This window comes from Crocodylus porosus, unplaced genomic scaffold (assembly GCF_001723895.1).
Source record: "Crocodylus porosus isolate Cpor-Errol unplaced genomic scaffold, CroPor_comp1, whole genome shotgun sequence".
Lineage (NCBI taxonomy): Eukaryota > Metazoa > Chordata > Crocodylia > Crocodylidae > Crocodylus > Crocodylus porosus.
This window is the reverse complement of record NW_017728906.1, coordinates 202,516,723-202,527,263: the sequence shown is the minus strand read 5'-3', so window position 1 is coordinate 202,527,263 and position 10,541 is coordinate 202,516,723. Positions and strand designations below refer to the sequence as shown.

The window sequence follows — 10,541 nt, the reverse complement described above, 5'->3', positions numbered from 1 at the left end:
TCATTATTGGTCTTCTCATCTGGAGTGGTTTTTAATTCTGCCTCTGATTACATCTTAATTGTTCTACAAATTAATTCCTCAAAACTTGCTCATATGAAGTCGTAATACCTTGTCACGGCTGTATTCTGGGATTCCAGTCATTATTTACTGGATGAAGCGGTGTGTTGTCACTGGTTCCTAGCTTCTGTATTTTCCTGTTGTCGATATTTATAAGACAACGATCCAAGACGGTTTCTTCTCTAGTTACTGTTTCTGTTTTCTTCGACACATCTGGGCATGTTGGATTGTGTTAATTACCCTCCGGCTAACGACCCATGGCATTGCTAATTCAAGCTAAAGCATCCTGGGCAAATGAACAATCAACAGACTTGTGGGTTGGGGGATGACCTTCTCAGCAACGCAGCAGCAGAAAGGGATCTTGGAGTCATAGTTGACACCAAGATGAACACAAGTCGTCTGTGTGACGAAGTGATCAACAAGGCTACCCACACTTTATCATGCCTTAGCAGTTGCATGACGAACAGGTCCAGGGAGGCGATACTTCCCCCCTCAGTGCACTGGTCAGACCACAGTTGGAGTACTGTGTCCAGTTTTGGGTGCCGCACTTCAAGAGGGGTGTGTACAACCTCGAGTGGGTTCAGAGGAGGGCCACTCATATGGTTGGGGGCCTGCAGGTAAGGCACTATGAGGAGAGGTTGAGGGACCTGGATCTCTTCAGCCTTCGCAAGAGAAGGCTGAGAGGTGCTCTTGTGGCTGCCTATAAATTCATCAGGGGAGGGCAGCAGGGAATAGGAGGTGCTTTATTTACTAGGGCACCCCCTGGGAGTAACTAGGAACAATTGCCACAAATTGACGGAGAGTAGATTCAAGTTGGACATTAGAAAGAACTTCTTCACAGGAAGGGTTGCCAGAATCTGGAATGGGTTTCCCAGGGAGGTGGTGCTCTCCCCTTCCTTGGCGGTCTTCAAGAGGAGACTGGACAGGCACTTGGCTGGGGTCATCTGACCCCAGCACTTTTTCCTGCCCAGGGCAGGGTGTCGGACTTGATGACCTGCTGAGGTCCCTTCCAACCCTAACGTCTATGAATCGTGTTTCATCTAGGGGCCAGACCTGCACACTGGATGGATCTCCAGAATGTGAAGTAGTCAGCATTGCTTCTGGTTCCAGTTGGCATAACTGCTGTGCAGTAACCCTGCAAGCAAGCTAATTAAGCACTGCTGAAATGGAGCAGGATGCTACCTAGCATCACACGAGTATCCAGGCCCAATTTTCCAAATTTGGGATAAAGTTCTCACTTGGGGACTCTAGGGGGCACCAAGACACAGCCTTGAAACTTGGTTTTGTTCCAGAGAAGGTGGGATGATTGATCACTTTATCTCAGCCCCTTTCATCAAGCATGGAGGGAAGACTCTTCACTGGAAGACAAAGGGTTGGTTGAAGGAAGCTTTAGGGTAGACTTGAACCAGATGCCTTTGCCATTCCCTGGGATATGTGAGTTGTTATTTTAATGCTCATGGGAGTAACCTGCTTACAGGGAGCCTACAGCCAGGTCTGAAGGACCCCCTGAAATAAATTAGACTTCAGCAATCTAAACAAAGCCTATACACAGGGATGTGTGGGATTTGTCTCTTGGGTTGGCTTTTCGGGCATTTCTGACAACCTGCTATCATTTGATTATGTAGCTTCCCTTTACATAAGGCTCTCATTCTCTTTTCGGTTTTGGATTTAATTGTTCAATGGGTAGAATGGAAGCTCTGTGTCAAGGTTTGAAATTTTTCAGGGAGTAAAAGGAATTAGCCACCCAACACCTACTGATGCCATTGAATTGGATTTCAGGTCCTAACATTTGTTTAGGCTCCTTTGCAAATCCCAGCCTTAGTAAGTCCCGGTTTTAGTAACCGTTATCTTGTGTGTGGGAGAAAATGTCACTTCAGTGTCTCAAGTGGTACAGAAGATCTTAAAGAAAGAGAATTTATGGGTAGGAGGAGTTCTGGCTTCGGGTCCAGCCTGATAAAAAGAGCGTTCGCAGTTAGGTATTTGAATTCTTTAGTGTGTTAGACAGTCAGTGAATGCTTATTTTCATTTGGTGACTAGCTGTTGAGTGTACTTCCTTGAATCTAATTATGCTAGCACTACATTATCATTATAGCAATCGTGAACCTACCAATGCAGGGTTTTTTTTTTTATCTTTATGTTCTAATTTATTTTTAATCTATTTTATAGTCCCTTTACCCAGTCCCTGCTATCAGAGTCTAATTTTGTAGAAAGGAGGACAAAAAGAATTGAGAGGAAAGGGAGATTATTATGAAAAAGTAATTGCAACTATAAGACCATCATAGCACAGCGACTACCAAAACAAAGGAAAGGAACTTGGTCTTGGCTCTGAGAAGGGAGGGATGCAATTCAAGGCACTAATATTGCTACAGTATTTGAGGTGGTACATTTATTAAAGAACCCCAGACCACAAAGAAGTCACAGATTGAGGTGACAGCTTTTATTTCCTAACCGGGTGGCTTCAAGAATTGCACGTGATAAGGAAATGTGAAATGATTTGGGTTTCTGCTTGCTGGAAAAAGGGAGATTCGATCTGTAGCACAACGCTGGAATCCTTTGTTAGGATTCCTTGCTGAAGTCGATAAAGGTAAATTGTCTAAAAATAAAGCAGAGGCCATCATATAATAATTAGGAAAGTTGGAATAACTGGAAGTTTGAGCAAATACACCTTACAGAGCAGTACTGTAACTAAGGGGCACGTGGCTGGGGCAGGAGCTGGGGTGTCGCTCAAAAATAGCTGCGACCATAGAGGTGGCTCATTGTGCTAATACAATCGGTACCGTGATAGCTGGCACTGTCCACGGTGCAGAGGTGCCTCGCTGTGCCTCGGCTACACGAACTAGGGAATACTTGGAATTAGTTAGTGGGCTACGTTCCTAAAGCAGAGGGCAACTTTGCTTCTGGAAAGGAGGTTGCTGATGGTGCCACGGAGAATAAAAACTAACCATGATCCCCGTGAAAAGTCATGGTTTGAAAGCAAGCCGGTTAGTTTTATGGCACAGGTTTGTTGGAAAACCTGGTGCACGTGCAGAGTGAGTGGGATTTTGTAGCGAGCAAAGGGAAAGGAATGTGTAGCTGTTTTTTTTTTAACCCTTTTAGATCTGGTTTTATGCCTAGCTGCCAAATCAAGACTGCTGATACCAGGAGGATGGCAAAAGCTACTTTCTTGAGTAAAGACCTAAATAACTGGGTTGTGTGACCAAGGCAGTAGCAGTGGCTGGGTAGCAGCTGCCTCTCTTGACCCCATTGGAAATGGGTGCTTGGGGCTGGTGTCCTGGTCTAGAAGCTGTTTACACTACTGCTCTTGAGAGCCAGCTTCTTTCTTTGCTCCGAGACTAGGCGGTGTTACTCATTCCAGGACCTGCTTGGTGTGGGATGAATGGATGCGTCACAAAGCCAGGTATTCTAGCTTTTTTCGAAAAATAAAATCAGCCCGCTCACATGCACCTCTTGGAACAGGGAGTTCAACACTTGCAGAGCCTGACATCCTTCCCAGTGTTGTGAACAGGTTTTCTTTCTTCCCCACCCCATTCCCTCTCAAGAAAAATCTTTCCCCCTCTATAAGCTACATTTTGAGCAGCTCTAGCTAATGCTGTTTTGTCATCGCAGAGGGATCAGGGACTTAGCAGAAACCGTGAAATAGATCTTTTGTCTTGAAGAGCATCGAAAATGCAGACATTGAGCCAGTGTGTACCATCCTGTGACGGACCTCCATGCGGGAAGCACAGGTGAGAAGGAAACAGGTGGTGATGGCGTCTTTGGGATTTGCTCTTGGGCTGAGCTTGCGGAGAAAGCAGGATAAGAAAGCAAGAGCGGCCTTTCAAAAACAAAGCGAAACTGAACAAAAAGCCTTCTTTGGGGAAGGCAATGGGGCCCCTGTGCTGAGGGTTTTCTGCTCATAGCTTAGCCCCCCGTGAGCCGATGTAACATTCAGCCTCCCCTACAGATGTTGACTATTAACAGCAGCAGGGGGAGGAGAGAGAGAAGCATGTAGGAGAAAAAGGACCCTCTGCTCCATCCTCCTCAGAGAAAACAATATGACTAATTTTGATTTGTGTCTTTGAACCATTAGGCCGCGTCCAGACAAGCACAGCCATGCAGTATGCACACACATATTGCACGCTGAGTTCTCTGCACTGCAAGGGAGCAGTGTGGAGGGGTTTTTTGATTCCTGGATATCCAGGGGCCAAAAAAACCCAGGGGGAAACAAATGGAGTGGTGCATGCGACAGCAGCATGCACCATCCAAAGCCAGAGCCTGGTCTGCTGGAGCCACACTCTGCTACCAGTCAGGCTCTGTGCGCCTGGATCTCCACTGCTGCAGCCCCGGGAGGCCCTTGGGACCCCAGGTAAGGCTTCCCTACCCCACCCGGGGCAACTTGCCGCACGCCAGAGGGCACATGGCACAGGCATTCCCTGGGGACAACTAGCTGCTAGTTGTGTCCGGGGAACCTAATGTCCGTGGACATCTGGACGTGGCCTTAATGGTTTTTTTACTTCTTGGACTATTCAGAGACAAGCTTCACATCTTTCTAAAGGGGGGTGATAAGTCCTTTCTCCAGGTGCCCGCCATAACATTTCTAGCACGCGTCTAGCTGGTACCGACAATGCAGTGTTAAAACATATTCCATCAACAATGTCACGCTCGTCGATGGATGAAATAGTCTTCATCAGAGCCTTTACAGTGCCTCGAAGTATTATGCTTTCAATTACGGTATGATACAAAGAAGCTTATCTTTTTTGTTCGTGTTTGTCACTTCAGGTGCCTGGAGGATTCCTGAGAGGTCTCCCCTGCTTTGTCTAATGCAATGCAAGTCCGTTCAGAAGAGCAGTCTAGTCAGACTGTCCACCACAGGGCACAGGAAGCAAACCTTCCCTCTTGCATTCATTTAAACATTTCCCCTAAATTAACATCTCCAGGACAGCTCCTATCTATCTGGGGGAGTGTCCGTAAAGCACGATGCATGCTTAAACAGGATAATTGTTATCGTAACACGAGTGAAAACAGAGCAGCGAGGTTTTGATTTTTTTTTATTTTGAAGATATGAATTGCTTACTAGTCTTATCTCCCAACAGAATTTTTTTTCAGAGGTTTTAGAAGTCTCCTAGCCTTCAAGGCAGTTGCACTGTGTGCCTTGCTTATGATCTCTGGCTTTTGGTGCATCCACATTTACATTAGCCAGGTAGGCTGTGCTTTCTCCTGGTTGGTATAACTGGATCAGTAGGCTTTTGCTATGTCAGTCATCCTCTTGATCATTATTGTTGAGCTGGTTTGCAGCATAGACCCGGTCCTCTTTGCCTTACTTGCGGAGGGATTAGAGGGAGGATAACTTAGTGGTGGTTGGAGCTTATAAGGAGTAAAATGGAAGTATTTAAGGGAGAAGCTGACTGGTAGGGAGGAGTAGGAGCAGGATGTGGCTTTGTGATCAGCGACTGGATCAGGTTTGATGTGCTCAGGGGTGACTCAAGAAGATGATTCTAGCATCACTTATTCTGAATAGACTTGCCTGGAACAAGGCAGCATTGGGAAAGGAGGAAACTGTAGCATTTTAGATGTGAAATGATTGGAGCGGTGATGTGAAATGATAAGGGTTTGGTTGAGACTGCCAGCTGTGTGGACAGAGGAAAGACTGGGTGTTAGAGATGCATAAGAAAAGATGGCAAGACATAGAGATGACCTCTCTACAGGGGTCTGCTGAAGGCAAAATGACTCCCTGGGTCATGGGCCTGAGTGACTTGGCAGGATGGTGGCATTGTCTGTAAGGATAGACACCATGAGGACAGGGGTCAGTTTGGTGGGTGGAGGGGGAGACTTAAAAGCTTGCTTTGAACCATTTCAGTGTAAAATAGGTGGGCATTCATAAAGAGATTGGAAATACAGGTCAAGCCTGGATGAAGAGGGAGAGCTTATCAATGGAGACTGATTTTGTGAATCATCAGTATGAGATGGCACTTGGAGCCATGCTTGTAAGGGAACCCTGAGGAACGGCCACTGAAAGGGAGGAGGAGGGAGAAGGCATCTCCCCAAATAACCCATTGAAAGAACAACCAAAAAAAGCCAGGCCAGGATGGGACCGAATGCAAAAGCAAACTGAAGACCGCATTTCAAGGAGAGGGAATGACTGACAGCATTGAAAGCCACGGAGATGCCCAGGAGAGAAGGGTGGAATGGAGTCCCTTTGATTTGGCTTGGAGTGAAATGAGAGCCGTTGCAGTTGAGTGGAAAGGCAGAAGCGATGAGAATGGACGCGGAGGATAGGAACAGGTGGGATTCCCAGCAGTGCCCGCATGAAGAGTGCCCGAAGAGCAGCTGTCCTCTCCGCATTTGCATCTTTTTAATGTTTGTTTACGGCTTTTTCATTAGCAAACAACCAACTCGACTCATTTCCTTTATAAATTAAAACACAATACCCTGGAGTACAGCTTTATGACTTAGTGTTGCAGGTTTCTGGAATAAAAGTTTCACCTGTATGTTGAACTTTTTAGTCTTAAGCCTACAGCTGTTAATGAAAGATGTCAGATACTGAAAGGACTTTTGCTCATCTGCTCCTTCCTCATAGTGATTTTTTTCTTTTTTTGCCTTTTCTATCTGCTTTCCATTCATTTTCTTTCATGTGCCTGTTCTCTTGCCCCTCTCCACCCTGAGAGAGCATAGTCTTTTCACAAAAAAAAAGTTTATCTCTCCTTACCTCTTATAGATGTACCCAGTTAACATCTATGAGAAAACACCTGCCTTTTGTTTAGCTCATCATTACTCAAAAACTAAGTCCAAAAGCTCTCTTTGAAGAGATCACACCTTTTTTGTACCAAAACCACAGGTAAAAAGCATAAGCAAGAAAATGGACAGGTGTAAGTCCTACAGGTATGAGTGATGCAGATGCAGAAAAGGAGAGTGCCCAAGACAGTGGCCGATCTTGTGGGCAAGGCACAAGCTGAAAGGGCCAAGTTACTGTCACTCTGCAGGGCTTGGGCTGGGAACATCTCCCAGTGGAAGAAGCCCAAGTCTGGGGAAAGAGATACAATAGCAGGGCGCCCTTCTCTTGTGTGGGATTGCAGGTAGATAAATGGAACAAACCTTATCGTAATTCAAAGCAGAAATTATTGGGTTGGGAAGGAAGTTTTCAAGCCCTATCCAAACAGGGGATGGCAGGCAAGCAGAGCCAGTGATGACATTTATCTCATCCAGTTGGTGAATTTAGGATTGAGACTCCCTTTGCCAGCTAATCAGCACACGGAGCATGGTTATACACATGCTGGGACTGTGGAGGAGCTGTGTTCGGGGCGGATCTGGGGTGCACTTGCACCCTCCTCTGATTCCTGGATCATCCAAAGTTTAAAGCCAATTCCCTTGCAGTGGTGGCAGCTTTTCTAGCCAGGCAGCAGAGATGGAGTCAGTTGACTTAATGGCTCATTATAATTTGCTCGATTCCTTCTAAACTCTTCATTTCACAGGTGTTAACCACCCTCTTTCCTTTTAAATGGTCTTTAATAGTTCCACTACTCCAGCTGTCCTTACTTCTGCTCTCTGTTAGCTGCTCCTAGTAATGCAGCTCCCATTTCACAGTCCTGCAGACTTTTTTTTTTGGGGGGGGGAGGGGTTTAACTCTGTCTAAAAATATTAACTCAGGTCTGGAAATATTAACTCAGGTGGACACTAGCTTGGGGGTGAAAATCACTCTCAATAAGGCATTGGAGGCACTGTCCTGGTGCTCAAGACGGCTTGGTTTTGTTTTATGAATCTGAACAAGAGATGTACTCATAACTATAATGACTCCAGGACTAATGAAACAACATCTTGAGATTTATTTTTGCCAAGTTTGTTGTGTTTTTATGTATAATATATGATACAGCAAATTAATGCACAGTCCAGTAAAGGGTTTTTTTGGGTTGTTTTTTTTTTTTTTTGCTAAAATCTTAAATTGAATAATCTAGCTCTAGGCCCATACTTACTAGCGAGTCTCCTGGTTTCTTTTTAACTGGACAAAAATGTGTTCTGTGTTATGTGGGATGATGCACCACGCCATCTGCATCCTCCGTTTCAAAATTCTTGATCCGCCCTGGCTGTGTTTATTCGTTGCTGTTGACTTTTCAGCCCCAGAAGAACAAATGCTCTGACACTTGGACCTGAAGCAAGTTTGGCTGTCAGGCTGTCTTTGCTGAACGAAACAGCAGTTGACAAAGACCTCCCTTTCTGTATGTAGGACCAGAAAGAGAGTGCAGTGGAAAGGCTTGCTTGGCTACACGATCACACGGCTTTTCTGGACGGCTGACTCTTCAGCCTGCTCCTTGCAGTGCTTTTCAGCAAGCTGGTCTGCGGGAGGATGGGAGCACTGTAAGCTGATTTTGTTCTGCTTATTTGTATTTTTTGTTCTTTCCTTTTCCTGTGCCTAAACAGTTTCTGCTCTTCCTCCTCCTCTCCCTCCCATCACAAAAGTAAGTCATTTTTCTACTTTCAAGAAGTGTTGCTGAAGCTCTTGGAACTGAAACCACAGCATAAGTTGTCTTGATAAATGATTGTGTGCATTCATGAAAGGAAGCTAAATTGAGGCTATGTTATATTTGGTAGCTCTTGAAGCGGTCAGGCTGCTCTGAGTACAGCGTGTGCCTGGAGAGAGAGAAAAATGCTGCAGCGTTGCAGAGTTTGATGTGATGAAATTTGCCACGTCCATTGTTTCTGCTGGAATTTGCTCAGAAATTGCAGTATCTCCCGGGGATTACATGTGTTAGCATTGGAGGATTCCTTAGGACTGTGAACCAGAGGCTTGTGAATAACGAATAAGAAACTCTAATATTAAAACCTGGGTGACCTGTAAGCAACAGATATGCATATTATAAGGCACAATGCAGTAGCACAATACGCTTCCAGGAGGCTGATCTATTCGAAAACCATTTTCACTGTGTGAAGGGCACTCGACATAACAATGTTAATGGTGTTTGGATATTTGACTGAAAGCAAGCCTGCAGCTTGAGTCCCTTCCAAAGGCCCAGTACAGAATATTGTGCGTGTGCCTCGTGCTAGGTACTTCCAGGCGCTTCAGTAAAAGCTGTGATTTATATCTTCCTTTTGGGCTTCTCTTTTTCTTCCCTTTTTCACCCCGTCACCTCTTGCCATCACTGAAGCATCTCCTGCCAGAGAGGCTGGCTGAGTTATAACCAGGGATCCTGGTTTTCTCTAATTTAAAAAAAAAAATCCCCGATTTTTGGATATAAAAAAAAATTAACCCCAAACCCACACTTTTCCATGTTTAAACTGAAACACCACTAATATATATATGAGAGAGAGGTTTTGCATTTTAATCATCAAAATATATATCCATGCTAAGTGCTGGATTTGGGGTTATTTTTTATAACTGAAAATTGGGGATTGTTTTTTTTATCAGAGAAACCCAGGATCCCTGGTTATAAAAGCAAGTAGGCGTGTCGCCTGGGTTTTCTCAAGAAAATCCCATTTGTTTCACTCAGCTAGTATGCTCTATATTTTGCTTTATCCTAAAGGTGACTTTTTTTATCATGGGAAACATGAACTCAGGTTGGATCAGAAGTTAGAAGAAATGCAGCGGGTGAATCTTTTGATGCTTGGATCATTCAAAAGCATCTGGGTTTTAAAACTTAACAGGCCCTGGGTCCTAAACTGGGTATTTGGTAAGTGAGGAAGACGAATGTTAAAGCAAATAAAATAAAATAAAAGGGTTGTTTTTTTGCTGGTTTTAAAAAAAAAAAATAGATGTCAGGGTTTTGGACTAGATGTGACCTCCTGAAGTCCCTTCCACCCTCATTGTCTACGAACTATCAAGTTTGCCACCAGCTGTGCCATGGGGTCGTATCCGTTCTGCTCCTTCTGCCTAACAGACCTACTTTGTGAACTTCCCCATTTCTCCCTCTGGGGTGGTGCAGATTGAGACCATGTGCGCTCAGGCCCCGCCAGGGAACGGGAAGCAGTTTGTGTTCTTTCCCAGGAAAGCTTTCCGCCAGGAATCTCACCATCCTTGTTTTTTTGTTTTTGCTGTTTTAGAATTGGGAAATGCTGTGAAGATCCTAACTGCCCTGCATCCTTAGGCAGATAACTCTTTGGATTATCTTCAGCAGAAGGAAATTCAAATACAAGAGGTATCAGACTAATGTCTTACCTTCATCCTCCAGTTACAGCTTAGACTCCAAAGACCCTTCTCTCTGCTCCCTTCCCAACCTGATAATCACAGGTAGCCACACTGTTAATGTGCCCTGCAGCAGTTTCTTTTAATGACACTTAATTTGTAATTGAGCCTTATTTGTGTTATACGGACCTACGTTTTGATAGGACTGCCTGGCATTTACAGTTGAACAGGTGGTCACAGAGACAAGTGCAAAAGGTAAAACTCCAGCAGCAATGTTATTGAGCTTAGTTGCACAGCATGTCCCATGTACTTTATGGTAGGCATTTTATGACATAAATGCTAAAGATTAAATAATACTTTATTCAGCAAAATAGGAATAGGATGTGCCACATGT

General features: G+C 44.7%; 1 protein-coding gene across 2 annotated transcripts in view; it reads left to right on the top strand.

Annotated features, from left to right (window-relative positions):
- The first annotated feature begins 10,069 nt into the window (after positions 1-10,069).
- FAM168A (family with sequence similarity 168 member A) overlaps positions 10,070-10,541 on the top strand; it is a 257,430-nt gene continuing 256,958 nt past the window's right edge. For both annotated transcript variants that reach the window (XM_019530534.1, XM_019530532.1), the window contains exon 1: positions 10,070-10,160. The gene's annotated coding sequence lies outside the window, so the exon portion shown is untranslated. The remainder of the gene's footprint in view (positions 10,161-10,541) is intronic.